Consider the following 17,491-nt stretch of genomic DNA (forward strand, 5'->3'; position numbering starts at 1 on the left):
GTGGTTGTCCCATTTATAAAATCATGGTGGACATGCACCAAGAAGACTACAATATTACAGACATTTTTGTTGTGGAAATCCACAATTGACCAAACAAAATTTCTGAAATTGGCAATTAAAATAATCAGTGGTGTTATTAGGGCAATCCAACAGCATTTAGAAAAGGAATCTGGGGAGATGAATGCTGAATTGGGTTACAATGGAAACATAAAAGACGTAGCTATAGATAATGTAAATCTGAATTTATTCAATAAATTTCGGTAATACATACAGGTCTACCTGATGTACTGATCCTGGGTTATCTCTCTAACTTCACTGTCACCGCTAATCACTTCACTCACATTGATTTTTTTTTTTTTTAATGTTCCTCATTCCCTGCTCCCTTGGGGTTTCTACATTTCTCTTCTCTTCTCCTGGAATGCTTTTCCCCTCATATAGTCATGACTTATTCCTCATTTTTTCTTCAGCTCTCTTACCAAATTTCTTCTTCGTAGTGAACTCCTTCTTGCTTACCCTATCTAAAACCATACCTCCCACCTCCACCACCCATTTGCTATACTCTTCCTAACTCCTTAGCACTATCTAATGTCGATAGATTCGATTTGCTTTTTATTTGTTCTTTTGTTATCAAATTCCCCTGAAATATGGGAGTGAACAAGAATTTCTTCTTTCATTTATTGCTGTATTCCAGTTTCTAGAGGCTCACAGGCATAGAGTAGTTACATGAAAAATATTTGTTGAGTAAAAAGAGGAAAGATACTGCATGACTTGTGAAAGTTTTATAATAAAGAAAACATATATTAATATAAATAATAGAACTTTTTTGGTGGAAGGGCCCATGTCTTAATTACTTTCACGGTGCCTACCTCAGTTTCTGCACAAAAAATATCAATAAATGGGGTGATCGTATTTCCTGGTTTACTCCTGTGGTCTCAGCATTAATTATTAATTGCACCTCCTTTAATTTTCACAAGTGTCTCAGGATAATAGTATGATCTTCCAATCAATAAATGTTTGATGAATGAAATATCGCAGACTACTGTGGAAAAGTAGAGCTGTTTGAAGTATACCATACTTTCCAACTATCCCCTCAGTTAATTATGCATTTAATTGGGTGAAGTACCCAAAGAAAATAGCTTAATATAATTTTTTTCTGATTTTATGTTCTGTGGCTGTCTTAGCTTTATATTTCCACTGAATTATGTAATATATATGTATATATGTATATATATGTAATATATATATATATAAAATACATTGAATGGTTCAATTCACTCATTAAGTATTTACTGAGCCCCTACACTGTGTTTGGTCCTTTAAGGAGGTCCCTGTCTGGTAGGGTACTAATGGAATTTTAGGGCCAATATCATAAATGTAAGTAGTTAATATTTTTAGAAGCCTTTTGAGAAGAGGAAACCATGCTTTTAATGCAAATAAGAAAAATAAAAATAAAATTAACTGAAACTGGAATCTTCTAAAAACAATGATGCTCTTAAATGTTTTCTTAACTCTGCCCTACTATAACCCTCCTCCACCCGCCCCCCCCCCCCCCAATTGTTACACTCTAAAAATAACACTGTCAGATTTTGGCATTAGTTTAAGTCCTTGTTTTTATAAATATTTTACAATTTTGTATTTATATACAAATTTTATATCCTATTTTTACTCTTTCTTGTATCAAAGGTACTTTCAGACTACCTCACGTCACATTGTATCATAAGCACATATCATAAGTGTGGCTATAATTTATGTAAACTGCTTAATCCTTTTTTGTAGATATTTGATTTATTATTACTTTTAATTATAGAACAATTTTGTAATAAGTGTCCCTATGCTTCTGGATTACTTTTATTTTGAATTTCCTTTGAATAAATAAAAAGTAGAGTTAGTCAAGTCACTGGATTTGAGCTAAACTTTTTATAGCTCCTGATATGATCTTCTAAAATGTGTTTATAAATTTATAGCTTTGATGACAACTTAAGAGGTATATATACATTTTTTCTCTAAGTCTAACCTTCCTCTTTACTAATGGGTATTATTATTGTCTCTTCTGTTACTAGAAGGTACATGAAAATGTTTGTTGAGCAGACAGCCAATAGCTACTGTGATGCACAGGCATATTTTTAGTACCTATTGGCCTGGTAATATAATTCAGTGATTAAAAGTCTAGATTTCAGGGGCGCCTGGGTGGCCCAGTTGGTGAAACATCTGCCTTCTGCTCGGGTCATGATCCCAAGGGCCTGGGATTGAGCCGGCGTCAGGCTCCTTGCTCAGTGGGGAGCCTGCTTCTCCCTCTCCCTCTCCCTTTCTCTGTCAAATAAATAAATGAAATCTTAAAAAAAAAAAAAAAAAAAGTCTGGATTTCAGGGGCTCCTGGGTAGCTCAGTCAGTTAAGCTTTGGACTCTTGATTTCTGCTCAGGTCATGATCTCAGGATCATGATGTTAGGTTGTGAGATTGAGACCCGTGTGGAGCCCCATGTCAGTCTCTACACTTAGCTTGGAGTCGGCTTGAGATTCTCTCTCTCCCTCTGCCCACCCCACTTTCACTCTCTCTAAATAAATAAATAAAATCTTAAAAAAAAAAGCCTAGATTTCAGATAAAATTTGAGCCAAATCTCATGTCTGTTTAGTACCTGCTAGAATTGCAGTTTTACACACATTATGTAATCTCCTTGAACTCCAGTGTCCTAAAATGGATACAATTCTTGCTTCACAGGATTGCCACAGGCTAGTTATTATAAAACCTCTAGCACAGTACCTGTACATGGTAGGTACACACAATATTATAGCCATTTGTATTAATATACAGGAATTTGGGTAAGAGGAAAAAAGGTACATCTTTGTTGCTTTTACCTGATGATTTTAATATTTACAGGTTATATTTTTTTATGTTGATTGACTGTTATTATACATTCCTATGATATTATTCAAGACTCTTCATTTGTGCATTGACAGAAACCATTGCAAAGTAGTTTTTAGGAAAAATTGGCTCACGTAACCAGTTAATTCATGAGTGGACTTGGAGTTGGTTCTCTTGAGATCAGAGACCTTAACGGTACCGTCAGGTCTCGCATGGCCTCTGGCCCTGGTTTTCACTCTCACCTGTCTACCCTGCTCCTTGCAAAGTGGTCTTATTCCCTCCTATGCAGAGAGACACCCTTCATGCAGCTAAGGAACCTACTCACTGTTGGTTCCAGGCTTCCTCCTTCCAACCTGGAAAGAGAGCTCCCGTTTCCCAACATCCATGATTAAGTCTTCTGGGATCTCGCCTCTCAGCCGCGATCACAATTCGGTCAGCTTGTCTCAGGTACGATGCCTGACAGCATCCATTGTATGTAATAAATGAACTCGTCTCTTGCTTCCATATCGGTGCTGATTTTGTCTCTTGCATTACTTTCTGAGTCTGTTGCTCAGATGAGGAATTTTCGTTGAGAAAGTCTGGATGCAGGTGTTGCGAATGCCCAGGCCAAGGTCAGAGAGGCGAGCAGAAATAAGGGTTTGGAGAATCTTGCTGGATATCTAAAACACTATAGCTACTGCCTATGCTTAGCTGTTGACATGATAGAGAACACTTTGTGTTTGGAAGAACTATGATATGCTGGTTTTTCCTGGTGAAAATTCCGTTTCCCAAGGCATGCCCCAAAGTGCTGAAGGGAAGCTGTTATCGCCCCCTTCTGGGGGCGCGGAGGAAGCAGGGTTACGCTGAGCACGTTCTTCTGGCTGGCTTCCCAGGTCCTCTTCTTGAGCTCTTTATTGAACTGCCTTAAAAAGTGGGGGGAGAACTTTTTGAGGTAAAAAAGTAATAATATTCTTTTGGTTGCTAGAGTAACATTCACGCTCTGCCACAAAACGTCCCTTGGTGCCACTGTCAGAGCCATAATAAGGCTCGTTTGTCAGTTCCAATGTGACATTTCTTATGTTTCTATATAATGCTTCTTAGATTACAATCCGTAGACAGTAATCATTGTCAGCGGGATCATCTTGGAAAACAAAGAGAAACATGAGCATCCAACGCCCCAAATCTGAACCGTTTCGTTTGCTCGAAGCAGTGTGCGCCCGCTGAGGTGTGAGTCGGCTGCCATCAGCGTCGTTTCTGTGAGGAATGTGATTGAGTTTCCCCCTGCTATGAACAAGGCCCAGATTTTCATCCCACTTCTAGGGCTGTTCGCTGGGCCTTCATTTTCTTTTGTGTGTGTGCGTGTGTGCGTATGTGGCGTTTTTGCTTGGAAAGCTATTGCCCCTTTGATTCGGTTTTAAAGGTTACAAGGCACGTGAGGCCAGAAATGTGAGGATTTTGCTGAATCCTTAGTGAAAAGCAATCATTGCTGCTCAGTTTCCTTCATTGATACTTACATACGTTTTGACAAATAGTATGCTTTCGCCCAAATTATGTTGACTTGTTTACTCCTTCATCTTATTCTAAAAATCCCAATTTTAGGGATATGGAAATGCAAGTGGACAATGAGGTTCTTGATATCAGCTAGCAGGTAGTGATTTTTAGCTTGCATCATTTTTAAACAGCGTTCTTTACAGAGTGTGAATCACTTGTAAACTCTCTAGGTAGACTGAGAAAAGCAGAAAAAAGTGAATCCAATAATAGACTTTCTCATATATAATAGACCCTGTTTTTGTGTAAAATATCCAGCTAATTTGGTCGAAAGCTTTTGTGTGGGTATTTAGTTATTCAGCTAATTACCTTAATTTGCCAATGGAAATACAACTACACCTAAATGGAGTGCAAGTTGGGAATGTTGCCCAGTGCTTTTGATTTTGTTTTATTACTTTACTCAGAATATTGGTTTCTTCAATTCTCTATTGTTCTCTATATACTTTTATTCCAGGCAAATTTATTTTTATGGCCCCAAATTGCACCTATGTGTGAATAAAATCTAAACTATGGATAACTTCAATTCTATCTTCTCAGACAATATCTGTCCCTATATTCTAGATGCCCACTGGACATTTCTATTTGGCTCACTGCAGGCTCAGATTCCATGTATCTAAAATCGAGCTGTTATTCTAAAATCACATGTCATTTTTGGAGCCTGGATCATCTGGACTTCTTGCCCTCTCCATGGTACCAACCTCTACGTCCCTTTCCAGCTTCCTCTTACATTGCTCTATAGCAAAATTCTTCAGAGTTGTTTATGCTTGTATTGTCCAAGTCATCTCCTCTCTTTCTCTCTTGAATCCAATCTAATAGGGCTTTTGCCTCCAGCTCTCCCTGGAAATAGCCCTTATCACTGATGACCTTCATGTTGTTCATTAAATTCAGTGCTCGTATCCCAACTCTCTTTTTACTTGAGCTATCATCAACTTTTCCTGCATATATTTTCCTTCTTTCGTTTCCAGCCCAATACCATCTTCTGAATGTCCTGCTATCTTTCTGGCTGATCCTGCTTAGTCACCTTTGCTGGTGCCTCATCACCCGCCATTGGCAGTTTGGACTGCTGTGTGGCTCAGCACTTAGACTTCTCTTTCATATTTATACTCCCTGTGCAGATGTTCTCTTTCAGGTTTATGGCTTCCAAATACTTTTGATCACTTCAGACTTACACCTTCAGCCTGAAACACTCCTTTGAACTCCAGATATCTCTACTTGGATGCTTAATAAATATCTCAAAATTTATATGTCCAAAACTGAGCTTCTGATCCTTCCTCCATAATTTTATGTTTTCCACAGTATTTTCCATTTCACTAAATCCATTCTTCCAATTACTCAGGCCAAACACCTTTGGAGTAATCATCGACTCCTTTCTTTTCTGTTATACACCCAAGTCCTGTAGATTGGTAAATACTGTTATATTTCAATTCACAATTAAGACTGTCTACATAACTTGTAGCACCTAGTGCAAATGAAAATGTGAGACCATTTATAAGAAAATTATTAAGAATTTCAAGACTATGACAGTAGAGCATTAAATCAGAGGTGGAGACCTGCATGACAGCCTAAGATGCCCACCCATGAAGCCTGTTCACAATGTAATGATTGTAACTACTCACCTCTTCCACTTATTTGAGATCCAAGCCACCATCATTTTTTCCCGAACGTTTTTAAAGATTGATTTACTTATTTTAGAGAGGGGGGCAGGGGAGTGCACCGGGGGGGGGGGAGTGGGGGGGGAGAGGCAGAGGGAGAGGGAGAGAGAGAACCTCAAGCAGTCTTCACGCTGAGCATGGAGTCCGATGTGGGGCTCGATCTCATGACCCTGAGATCATGACCTGAGCTGAAACCAAGAATTGGATGCTTAACCTACAGCACCACCTAGGCGCCTCAAACTATTTAAATGGGGTCCAACCAGGTGTCTCTTTTCCTCCTCTTGACCCTTTCAATGTATTCTCAACTGAGCAGTCAGAGAGACCTACTAAAAGGTAAATCAGATAATCTCACTCCTTTGCTCAAAGCCCTCCAGTGACTGCCATTTCACTCCCAGTAAAACCTCCATTTCTTTCTCCAACCTGAGTTAGTGTGTCATTGTGTCACACCTGGATAACTGCAGTATCCTCCAAGCCTTCTTACACCTGTCTCTTCTGATTGTCATCTGCCTGCATACCTCAGCAAGACCAGTCTTGATGAAATACCATTATTATCATTTTTCACTTTATAACATTCAATCCTTATACTATTTCAAGTAAAAAACTCGTCTGGCTTTTACAGTCCTCTACAGTCTACCTCAACTCTACAGAATAACCCATTGCCCATTTTTTCTCCATTCAAAAAGCACCATTCTCTTTAGTCTGGCCAGTCTCAAATGTGTCATTGACACTTGAACAACACGGGTTTGAACTGCCTGGGTCATTTATATGCAGGTCTCTTTTGGATAAATACAATATATACTATAAATGTATTTTCTCTTCCTTATGATTTTCTTAATAACTTTTTTTCTAGATGACTTTATTGTAAGAAAGCAGTTTATAATACACGTGACATACAAAATGTGTGTTAATCGACTATGTTATTGGAAAGTCTTCTGGTCAACAGCAGGCTATTAGAAGTTAAATTTTGGGAGTGTTAAATATTGTATGCAGACTTGCAACTCTGTCAGTGCCCCTATCCCCATGTTCTTCAAGGATTGACTGTTTTCCACATTTCACCCATAATCCTGCTAATACTATTTTTCTTAGTAAGGGGCATATTTTTTTGCTTTATGTCTGTCTTGATCATGCACATCCTCCAAGGCTTACTTTGTTTCTACTTTCTCCCAAAGCCTTCTCTGACTACCCTGGGTCTCACTGATTTACCCTGCATTCTAATAGCTATTGAATGTACATTTTGGCACTACCTACTTCAACATAAAGATGTACTCTATATGGAATTAGTCACTTAATAAGTACCTTTGGGGGGGTGCCTGGGTGGCTCAGTCTGTTAAGCGTCTGACTCTTGGTTTCAGCTCAGGTCATGATCTCAGGGTCCTGGGATTGAGCCCTGCACACTGGGCTCGGCACGCAGTGGGGAGTCTGCTTGAGATTCTTTCCCTCTGCCCTTCCCCTGGCTTGTGCTCTCCCTCTCTTTCTCTCTCAAATAAATAAATAAATGTTTTTTAAAAAAGAAGTACCTTTGGGCAGGGTTCATATCTTTTCTATTTGATTATGCACTGCACTGCTGAGCCCAGGGAAAGTGTTCAACACATTCATTTATTAACTCATTGTAGGCATGCTACTAGGCTGTCTAATAGTTACTGATTTACTAAATGTATTACATGTGCTAACAACAAACTAAATATAAAACAAAGCAAAGCAGACCTTTTTGGAGTATAGCAGAGATGGCATGAAGAATACACAAATAATGAAATTTATCATTTATTGAGCATTTGGCAAACACTGTACTAATGGTTTTATACAGGTTAGCTCATTTAATCTTCACAATAAACCTCTGAGTTAGATCATTGTCTCCCCATTTTAGCTCTGGGGAATCTGAAGTTCAAAAGATTTAAGGAACTTCATCAAGGACACAAAGCTAGAAAGTGGGTAGACCAGATTTGAAATATAAATAGTGTCCTTGCAGAACCCATCCACTGGGTTGAGTTGCCTCTCCTAGTCTTCGCTTGTTTACCATAAAATTGTTAGGTCCTGGATCATTATCATAATTTCAATACAGAGTTTCTAATATGCTTTGCTAAACTACAAATCACGTCTTTTCCTTTTTGCTATATTGGAGAACTATGGAGTCTTTGTACTTTGTTTCAGACCGATAACCAGAGAAAAATAGCCAAATGTTCACCCATTTTCTCAGTGATGGGCACTTCATAAATTGTTCTTGCCAACCCAGGGCCCACATGGTTTGTGCACAGGGCCATCTTTCAGTCATTCTACACTGGGACAAGAATTCCAAGTATTTGCCAGTCTTACAAATTAGTTTCCAGAAAGACTTATTTTCAGTAGTTGAGTTTAAAAACATTCTAAATTACATTTACTACAGTTTGTTTAAAGCTTTTTTTCTGGCCTATCTTTCTGAGTTGCAGCTTAATTTTTCACTGTCTCATTTTAATTTCTCTCTTTCTTTCTAGATTTCATCCTCTCATTCATTATTCTTTGTCTCCTTTCTGTTTCTGGCTTTTCTTCCTGCAGCTGGGCTTTTGTTAGAAGGGGTGGACACAGCTGCCCAACCGTTTTCGCATTCTTCACTGGGATGATTTTCTTGAGGTAAAACATCATTTAAGTATTACTCTACAATTAAATATTTCTGTTGTCCTCAGATTCTGAGTCTGACAGTGTGCCAATAAGACCCTTTGCAGTTGTTTGTATTGGTTTGGATCCTTCCCTGTTTGCATTATTTTATTTGTGCTGGGTTGCCTTTTATGTAATATTTTGTTAAGGTCCTCATTTCCTCTTTCTATTTTATCTCAAGCACCAACTTGGTTTCCCTGTTGTCTTTCTTTTTTTACAGGGGGAAATATTCATTGACTACTTTCCACTACAAATTTTGACTGCTTTTTAAACTAAATGTTTCATCAGTTTGATGGGCCACATCCTCAGAGGGCTTAGGGGCAATCCTGGAGGTGGGAGTTAGATTCTTTCTCCACCTTTAAAGATTCTGACTTGCCCATCATTGTCTTGGATTGAAGCAGGAGCAGTTTGTATTGATAGCACTACTTCAGGGCACAGTATTATACCACAAGAAAGTAATTTGTGCTGGAAACCTTAGACTATCTGCTTTGAGTCTTATTTCTAAGTGGAAGTGTCTTTTAATCTTTCAACAGTTATCCTAGACTTTTTCAGAGTAACACATTAGCAGACTTTTCAATGGAACGTTAGATATTTAAACATCCAGTTCTTATTAATGCACTGAATAGGGTTTATTCATTATGCCTAGTTTATCTCCAGATAAATAGGGAGGCATCAGGGTACCCGATTCAAAGGCTGCCATTTAACATTTACAGAAGGGAAACGGAGGAGGTGGATCCAGGGATAATACCAACATATTTAACAGCCATGATCACTTGGGCTCCTGGGTGGCTCAGTTGGTTAAGCGTCTGCCTTCAGCTCAGGTCATGATCTCAGGGTCCTGGGATCAGGTTCTGCTTTGGGCTCCCTGCTCAACGGGGAGCCTGCTTCTCCCTCTGCCTGCCATTCCCCCTGCTTATTCTCTCTCTCTCTGTCAAATACATACATACATACATACATACATACATACATACATACATACATAAATACATAAATAAATAAATAAAATCTTCAAAAAAAACAAAAACAACTATGATCACCAGTGAATGAATGGAAGCCAGTTTCAGAGTTGGGTCTTAGAGATTCCTAACATGCTACTACTTAATACTTTGGTTGCTGAATTACTGGGAGGCTGGGGTCCCAGTAGAGGGCACCAATGTGTACACATGGGGGACTTGAGTTGGTATGGAATAGTCTAATACTTTAACAAGTAGATATGTGTCAATCTTGGGTGAGAGCGTGCTCACAGTTGATTTATTAAAAATAAATCAGGTATTCAGGTATTGCCATCCCTTTCCAGTTTATGCAGTGTGATTCAAGGGAGGAGTATTGGGATGGCATATGATTTTCCGTGGTGGTTCCTGGTGAAATATGTCCACATCAAGCTTAGATCTTTTTATTTTTTTAAAGATTTTATTTATTTATTTGACAGAGAGTGAGAGAGCACAAGCAGGGGGAGCACCCAAGGGAGAGGGAGAAGCAGATTCCCTGCTGAGCAGAGAGCCTGATGCAGGGTTCGATCCCAGGATCCTGAGCCCAAGGCAGATGCTTAACAGACTGAACCACTCTAGTGTCCCAAGCTTAGATCTTTTTAAATTGGGGTTCTCAACTCTATGGTGATCAAAGCCTACCTTGTCTGCTTGAGGTTTTTTATATTTTGAAGGTAGTGAACTTGGTACTGGGTTTTGTTTGTAACAGTTATTAACTGTAATTTTGAGGAAGTCTGTTAATAACTTTGATTTTCATGCCCCCTCTTTACCAGTAAAAAGAAGGGAATTGAATTAATGAGCTCTAAGTTCCTGTTAAGATTTAACATTCTCTACTCCTATTTAAATACCAATAAGAGGGGCACCTGGGTGACTCAGTTGGTTTAGTTTCTGGCTCTTGGTTTCAGCTCAGGTCATGATCTCATGGTCACGATTTCAGGGTCGTGAGGTCGTGCATCAGGCTCTGTGCTCAGTGTGGAGTCCGCTTGAGATTCTCTGCCTCTCCCTCTGCCCCTCCCCCTGCTTAGGCACTCTGTCTGTGTCTCTCTCTCTTTCTCTCTCAAATAAATAAATAAATAAATAATCTTTAAAATAAATAAATAAATAAATAAATACCAATAAAAAAACTTATTTTGCCTGACACTTAATAGACGATTGAGTAAAAATCAACTCATCTTTTAGGATGTGTAGGAAAAGAAACAGTATGACCAACTTCTGGGCATATAAACTATCCTTGATAATTCTATACTCATTTTTTCCCACATGTCCAACCATATTTAAAGACTGACTAAAATCTTTTTTTCTCCTTTAATTCGAATGCAAAATCAAACAATGATTATATAAAATAGTTGTTCTCTCTATATTTAGCATTTAGTTACATTCTGAGACATCATTATAGCCTTTCTGCAATGAGGATACAGTTCCCCTTCATTCTTCTCTTTGCTTATATGGAGGATGTAATTTACAATGTTTATTTCAATTGAAAGCAATTGAACTTTGTGAAAGTTCATTGTTTAGATTGCATTTGTTATTTTCAGAATCATGCAGAAGGAGCTGTTTTTCACATTAATGACACCTGTGTCGTAAGTCAGAATGATTAATATGTGATATAAACAGTCCATACCTCGATGCAAATGAGGAAACAAGAAAAGATAATTTCTTCTTAAACTTTAAAAACTGCTTTGAAATTAATCTGGATCACACACAGGAATTCTGTTAGCCTTTGGCATTTCCACAGGTCTCTGAATCACAACAGCTAAATTGTTTAGGTCATGTGGTTCTACCTTCACACTGATAACCTGTTTTACAGACAGCAGCTTTAGTCCCTAATGACCACATTTTGATAATGCTCTTACTTAGACACTAAATCATGATCTTTCACACAAAACTAAATATATTCCCCTTAAGGTTAAGACCAATATTCTGCCTGCCCTAATTATAGTATCAGTTATCATGCTTTTGGTCTTCCGTGACAAACATGCCATTAAGGAGGAAACTGCCCTAAAAAATAAGAGCCTTGTTTACAGTTGAGGTTCAATATATTTTTATTGACTTTAGGTATAATATTTGTTGGTTCTAATTTAACCATGCAACTAATTAAAGGATGAAGCGAGGGACCAGAAGCAGAAAACAGAAAAATGGACTATAATAGGGAAAATCCAACCTGATGTTTTGGCAAAGATTATTTGTTTTTCCATTTACTTACCTATCCACCATTAAAGAAATATTTATTTTGGGCCTAATATTTTCTAGACAATGTGTTAATTTTGGTGATATAAAAATTAAGGAAAACAGACTTTGACCCTAAGGAATTAATCTTTTGGGGACACATCAAAGATATAAATTATTATAATATACCCAGGTTTGTGAAACTATAGAATTGTATTACAAAGCACAGTGATAATAACAGTAAGAAAAAATTATATAGGTCCTATCTATGCCAGGCAATCATCTAAGCATTTTATATTTAATCTTTTATGATAGCAAGTATGAGGTGAGTACTACAATTATCATTCCCATCTTACAGATTAGAAACTGAAGTACAAGAGGTGACTTGTCCAGTGCCACTCAATGATTCTGAGTCCATCGAGAGGAATCATGTCTCATAGAGCAATATGATTGAACTCTCTCAAAGAAGAAATAGATTAGCTCCTGAGAACAGTTATAAAGGATCCAGTGCATGGCAACTACTGAGCCAAGTAGGTCCTTCCAAAATCACATCTCGTATAAGGATGTTTCTATCCAGAATATCTAGAATGTTTTATTCTGATTATGTTTCTTGTACTCTGAATAAGGCTGCAATGGGCACTAGTCTTAGCATCACATTTCTCTTTACAGATACATGGATGTCATAATCAGTCCTTGATTTTAAAAGTCTATTTTTTGAAAAGAGTTTACCAGCTGATAAATCCCCCCCTTTCCCATCTTAATCAGTACTGTATTGGTCAGGTATCCGATAGGTCATTTATCTGTCTATCTATCTGTCTATCTATCTCTCCATCTCTCTGTCTATCTATCTACAGGGACAGAGACAGAGAGATTTATTTATTAGGAGAAATTGGCTACATAACTATGGAGACTGAGAAGTCTCACAGTCTGCCACCTGCAAGCTGCAAGCCAACAGTGTAGTTCCAGTCCAAACATGAAGGTCTAGTCCAAGGACAGGAGAAGACTGATGTTCCAGCTCAACAGCCAGGCACAAAGAAAGAATTCTCCCTTCCTCTGCCTTTTTGTTCTATTCTGGCTTTCAGTGGATTGGCTGATACCCACCCACACTGGGGAAGAACACAAGCTGCTTTACTCAGACTATTGATTCAAATGCTAGTCTCTTTGGGCAATGCCCTCACAAACACATCCAGAAATAATGTTTAATCAAATATCTGGGCACCCTGTGACCCAGTCAAATTGACACATAAAATTAACCATCCCAAGTACCAATGCATGAAGCATCTGATTAGCACCAAGTATCAGGGACCCAAAGAGGGGGAGGACCTTTGCTGCTGGCCAATGTCCAGGTACTTTAGCGGTCAGCCCACAGACATCTTTCTGGATGGTTCCCATTGCCTTGTGTTAGTTTGCTGATGCTGAGGAGCGCTAGATAAACTTATCATTTCAGACAATCAAGAGAAAAATCATTAAAGAAAATAGTAATTCAGCTGGTATATGTGGAAGAAATGCTTGTTTGAGTAGGTTTAGAATATTACGTGATCTATTTTCCCCCTAAAATAGATATACTCAATTTTGATGAGAAGGCAAGGAAATGAATTCACTTATCGTAGTTGTAGGATTGTAAACTGGCACAATCTTTTGGGAAGGAAATATGCATATATTTTGACATGCAAAGTTATAATAGACGTATACAAAGATAAGGGAAGAGTTGTTAGAGATACTTTATTGTAAAGAAAAAATTGGAAAAATGTACCTGGTAATGGGGGTTAGCCAGGTAAATTATGGTATAGCCAAACAATGGGATACTATGTAGTAAATATCACCATTGTGGGAGATTATTTATTGAAATAGGGAAAAGTTGATACTATATTTAGTATTGTGTGAAAAAACAGACTAGTAATATATTAGCATATTATTAGTATATATCAAACAGTATATTTGGTATATAATTTTTATAAAGAAAGGTAAGTATATATGTAATGCAGAAATATATAAAATCTGTACATATGTATAAATATATGTATGTGTATATATATAGACACATTCTAGAAGATTATAAACTAATATTTTACTAGTGATAGAATTGCAAGAATTAAAAAAATTTTCTTTTTTCTGTTTAAGCATTCATTGACATGAATAGTATAATTAGAAAAAAACAGGTGAATGGATGAAAAAGAGGTGGTATATATACACAATGGAATATTAATCAGCCATCAAAAAGAATGAAATCTTGCCATTTGAAATGATGTGGATGGAACTAGAGGGTATTATGCTAAGCGAAATAAGTCAGAGAAAGGCAAATACCATATGATCTCACTCATATGTGGAACATAAGAAACAAAACAGATGAACATAGGGGAAGGGAAGGAAAAACAAAATAAGATGAAAACAGAGAGGAACACAAACCATAAGAGACTCTTAACTCTAGGAAGCAAACTGAGGGTTGTTGGAGGGGAGGTGGGTGGGGAGATGGGGTAATTGGGTGATGGACATTAAGGAGGGCACTGGATGGAATGAGCACGGGCTGTTATATGCAACTGATGAATCACTAAATTTTACCCCTGAGACTAATAATACAGTGTATTTTAACTACATTGAATTTAAATAAACAATTTTTAAGAAAGAAAATAAAACAGTAATTATTGCACATATTAGTACTAGGTAATGAGAAAGAAATCCAGATAAAACCAAATCAAATAAAATTTCTCACTCTTTCTTCATTAAATTACTTATTATTATTATTTTTCTTGTAAACCTGGTCCTTCTCATCCAGATTTGAGCTACTTGTTGTCCAAACCATTTACCGGTTCTTTGGCTCATGCCCTGCCTAAGGTCTTTAATAAAGATTAGTATAGGTTGTTTTTACTTGAGTTAACTAGTCTACGTTATTATCATCATTTATGCACATGAGAAAAGGGCTCATAATTAATAAAGGGCAGTGTTTTGCATTGGCGTTAGTTTCTTTTCTGTATATTCTAGATCAGAAGTCATTACATGGCAATACTCAGGCTGAGGCTGGGCCCCTCAGGTATGGGGCTTAGCTCCCACAGTATCCTCTAACATTGAAAAAGCACAAGATTTTTCACATAAAAATCCAGAGGTGGGGATTTTCTTGAAAAAGAGATAGCTCTCCCAACGCAGTTTGAGTTCGTACCCGACAGTGACTAGCTGGAGATGAGCAGCCCGTGTCCTTTGTAAATGGGCACACCTGCTCCAATTGGCCATGGTTCCCACCACTCCTTACTTCATCTCATACCTGGCTCAAATCCCTTGGCTAAATTTAGAGGCATTTTAGTGTGCTATCCCATTTTGAATCATCCCTATTTTCATCACTTTTAAGGACATGGATGATAGAATTGAGAAATGAGTATTCTGTGTACTATCTTAAGTAACATCATCTAGGTGACAACTGACCTTCTAATTTCAGGGTCTGTTTCTTTTTTATTTTCCCACAAAGACTGAAGAGAGAGAGAAAAAGAGAGACAGACAGACAGAGAGAGGGAGAGAGGGAAGGAGGGAGAGGGAGAAATAGACGTTGGGGGAGGAAACTACACAACAAAGGCATTTATCAGAGGAATACATATAATGTCAAGAAAGCTGATATTTGGAAGATTTTGGGTTTTTTGGTTTACAACTTTATCAATGCCCTTGCACAATTACTTTATTTGTATTTGAACAGTTCAATATTTATTCAGTTTGTGCTTTAAAGTAAATAATCGAGTCTTTCTTCCAATTGCCTCGAGGTATAGAGGCAGAAAAATAATGAAATATTAAAAGGAAACTAGCTTTGCAAATTTATTGAAATCAAAAACAGAAAAGCAGATTAGCTGAAAGTCCTACAAGGGGACGATGATGCTCTGGCCCGTCGGGACACTGAGGCATCAACCAATGTGCCATTAAATAATAAAACCCGAGAGGTGGCGATGCGGGAGAATAAAAGCCTATTAAAGGGCTCCTAAGAGTTAAGGCTCTTGCCAGCAAAGCCATCTGTCAAGAGATTATGGAGAAGGAAATTTCTGCAGGAATTTTCCCTTGGGACCAAATGAAGTGCCAAGAAAAGGTGTGTGGCATCAGGAGTGAAGACCAACTCTGAGAGTCTTCTGTGTCGCTCATCACAGAGAGGGAACCGTCAAGCCAGAGTGTCAGGGAAGAGGAAGAGCAGAGAGGGGAGTCTCTGCATTGCTTTTGGCTGGAGAACCGAGGTCATAGGAAGAAGAGTTCGTGAAAACAAATCTCTGAAGGTAAGTTAAACTTTGTTGCATCAGATTCTGAGAATTTTCTGTAGTTCAAAGACAATTACATCATTTATTGAATTTCAAGGGTACTACTAAAATAATGAATATGAAGTTGATGAGTCAAATTGCAGAAGGTAATCAAAAATACTTGAACAAAAGTGGGACTGTAAAGTGGTGTGTGTGTTTTTTGTTTTTTTTTTTGAAAACTTGTGTCTTTGGAGTTTGTCATAATATCCAAGATATTTATTTATAAGAAACCTACTAATACACTGGTTTTACTTATCTCTTCCAAAAAATGCTGGGTAAAAAGTAATCAAGGTGAGCTCACAAGTACTTGCCTCCAGAGAATTAGGTTCATGCCATGCTGTGAAATAATTAAAAACTATACAACCGTGAAAGTTATAAGAGTTAATAAGGACAAATATTTCATGAAGTTCCTAGAATCATGCCAGGAAAAGATACTTTAATTTATAAGATTCTAAATAGATAGGGGTTTATTCCCTGACCTATGTTCCTATATGGTACCACTTTGTGTTTTTTAACAATGATTATTCCTCATATCTTTTGTGATGGCCCATTCCCCCCCCCTTTTTTTAAGATAAAAATGTTGATCATAAAGGTAGAATAAAAAATCACAGATTTTTAAAATATCACAGATTTATTTAGACTACAAGATAAATGTTATGTGTTTTTTCTTTTAGATTTTTTAAGTCAGAAAGAGAGTTGTCTCTTTAAATGTCAGCAAAATAAACATATAAGAAGGAACATTCCATCCTAATTTAGCAAATGTTTTTAAACCTGTAATACTGATGAGAAATTGTTAATCAGAAATCAGGATTGAACACAGCTTAATTCAGTTTTATTTTGTCCTGATCAAAATAGAGACATTTCGTTTCATCGATTGGTTACTTAGAGAAACAGAGGTGAGCAGACATACATATAAATTCTAAATAGGGGCAAGAAGTAATTTTATTGACTGGGAAAGAATGCAAAGTCAAATAAGACAGAGTTAGTTCTGAGCGATCACAGTGATCCAGTGTTCATGCTGGCACCGTGCCCATATCAGATTATTGTGTCTGTAATTAGAAAGAAATTATCTTGTGAATTTAAGTCAAATTATTCTATGAATTCAATTATAGTGGACAATTAAGTCCAATAACACTGGCTTTTGAATCTTCCTTCCTCTCCTACACTGAAACAAAATGAAACAAAACAAAAGAAAATCAGTTTTACCTGAATTATCAGGATATTGTTTAAATTCTTTTTATTTCATTATTTCATCCACTCTTCCATTTACTCGTTCATTCAACCAATATTTAGCAAGCACTGTTTATCTGGAGGGTATTATTGGGCTAGCCATGAAATAATGAATATGCACGGTCCCTGCTCTCAAAGGGCTTATAGTCCATTACATGGCACATAACTCCTGCCTTCCC

At 37.4% G+C, this 17,491-nt stretch overlaps 1 long non-coding RNA gene across 2 annotated transcripts in view; it reads left to right on the plus strand.

Moving 5' to 3' along the window:
* The window catches only part of LOC123791475 (uncharacterized), a 379,739-nt gene that overhangs the window by 266,161 nt on the left and 96,087 nt on the right, over positions 1 to 17,491 (plus strand). For both annotated transcript variants that reach the window (XR_015724396.1, XR_015724397.1), the window contains one exon: positions 15,939 to 16,061. This is a non-coding gene — a long non-coding RNA (uncharacterized LOC123791475). The remainder of the gene's footprint in view (positions 1 to 15,938; positions 16,062 to 17,491) is intronic.

This window comes from Ursus americanus, chromosome 5 (genome assembly GCF_024610735.1).
Source record: "Ursus americanus isolate L20-20 chromosome 5, mUrsAme1.1.p, whole genome shotgun sequence".
Lineage (NCBI taxonomy): Eukaryota > Metazoa > Chordata > Mammalia > Carnivora > Ursidae > Ursus > Ursus americanus.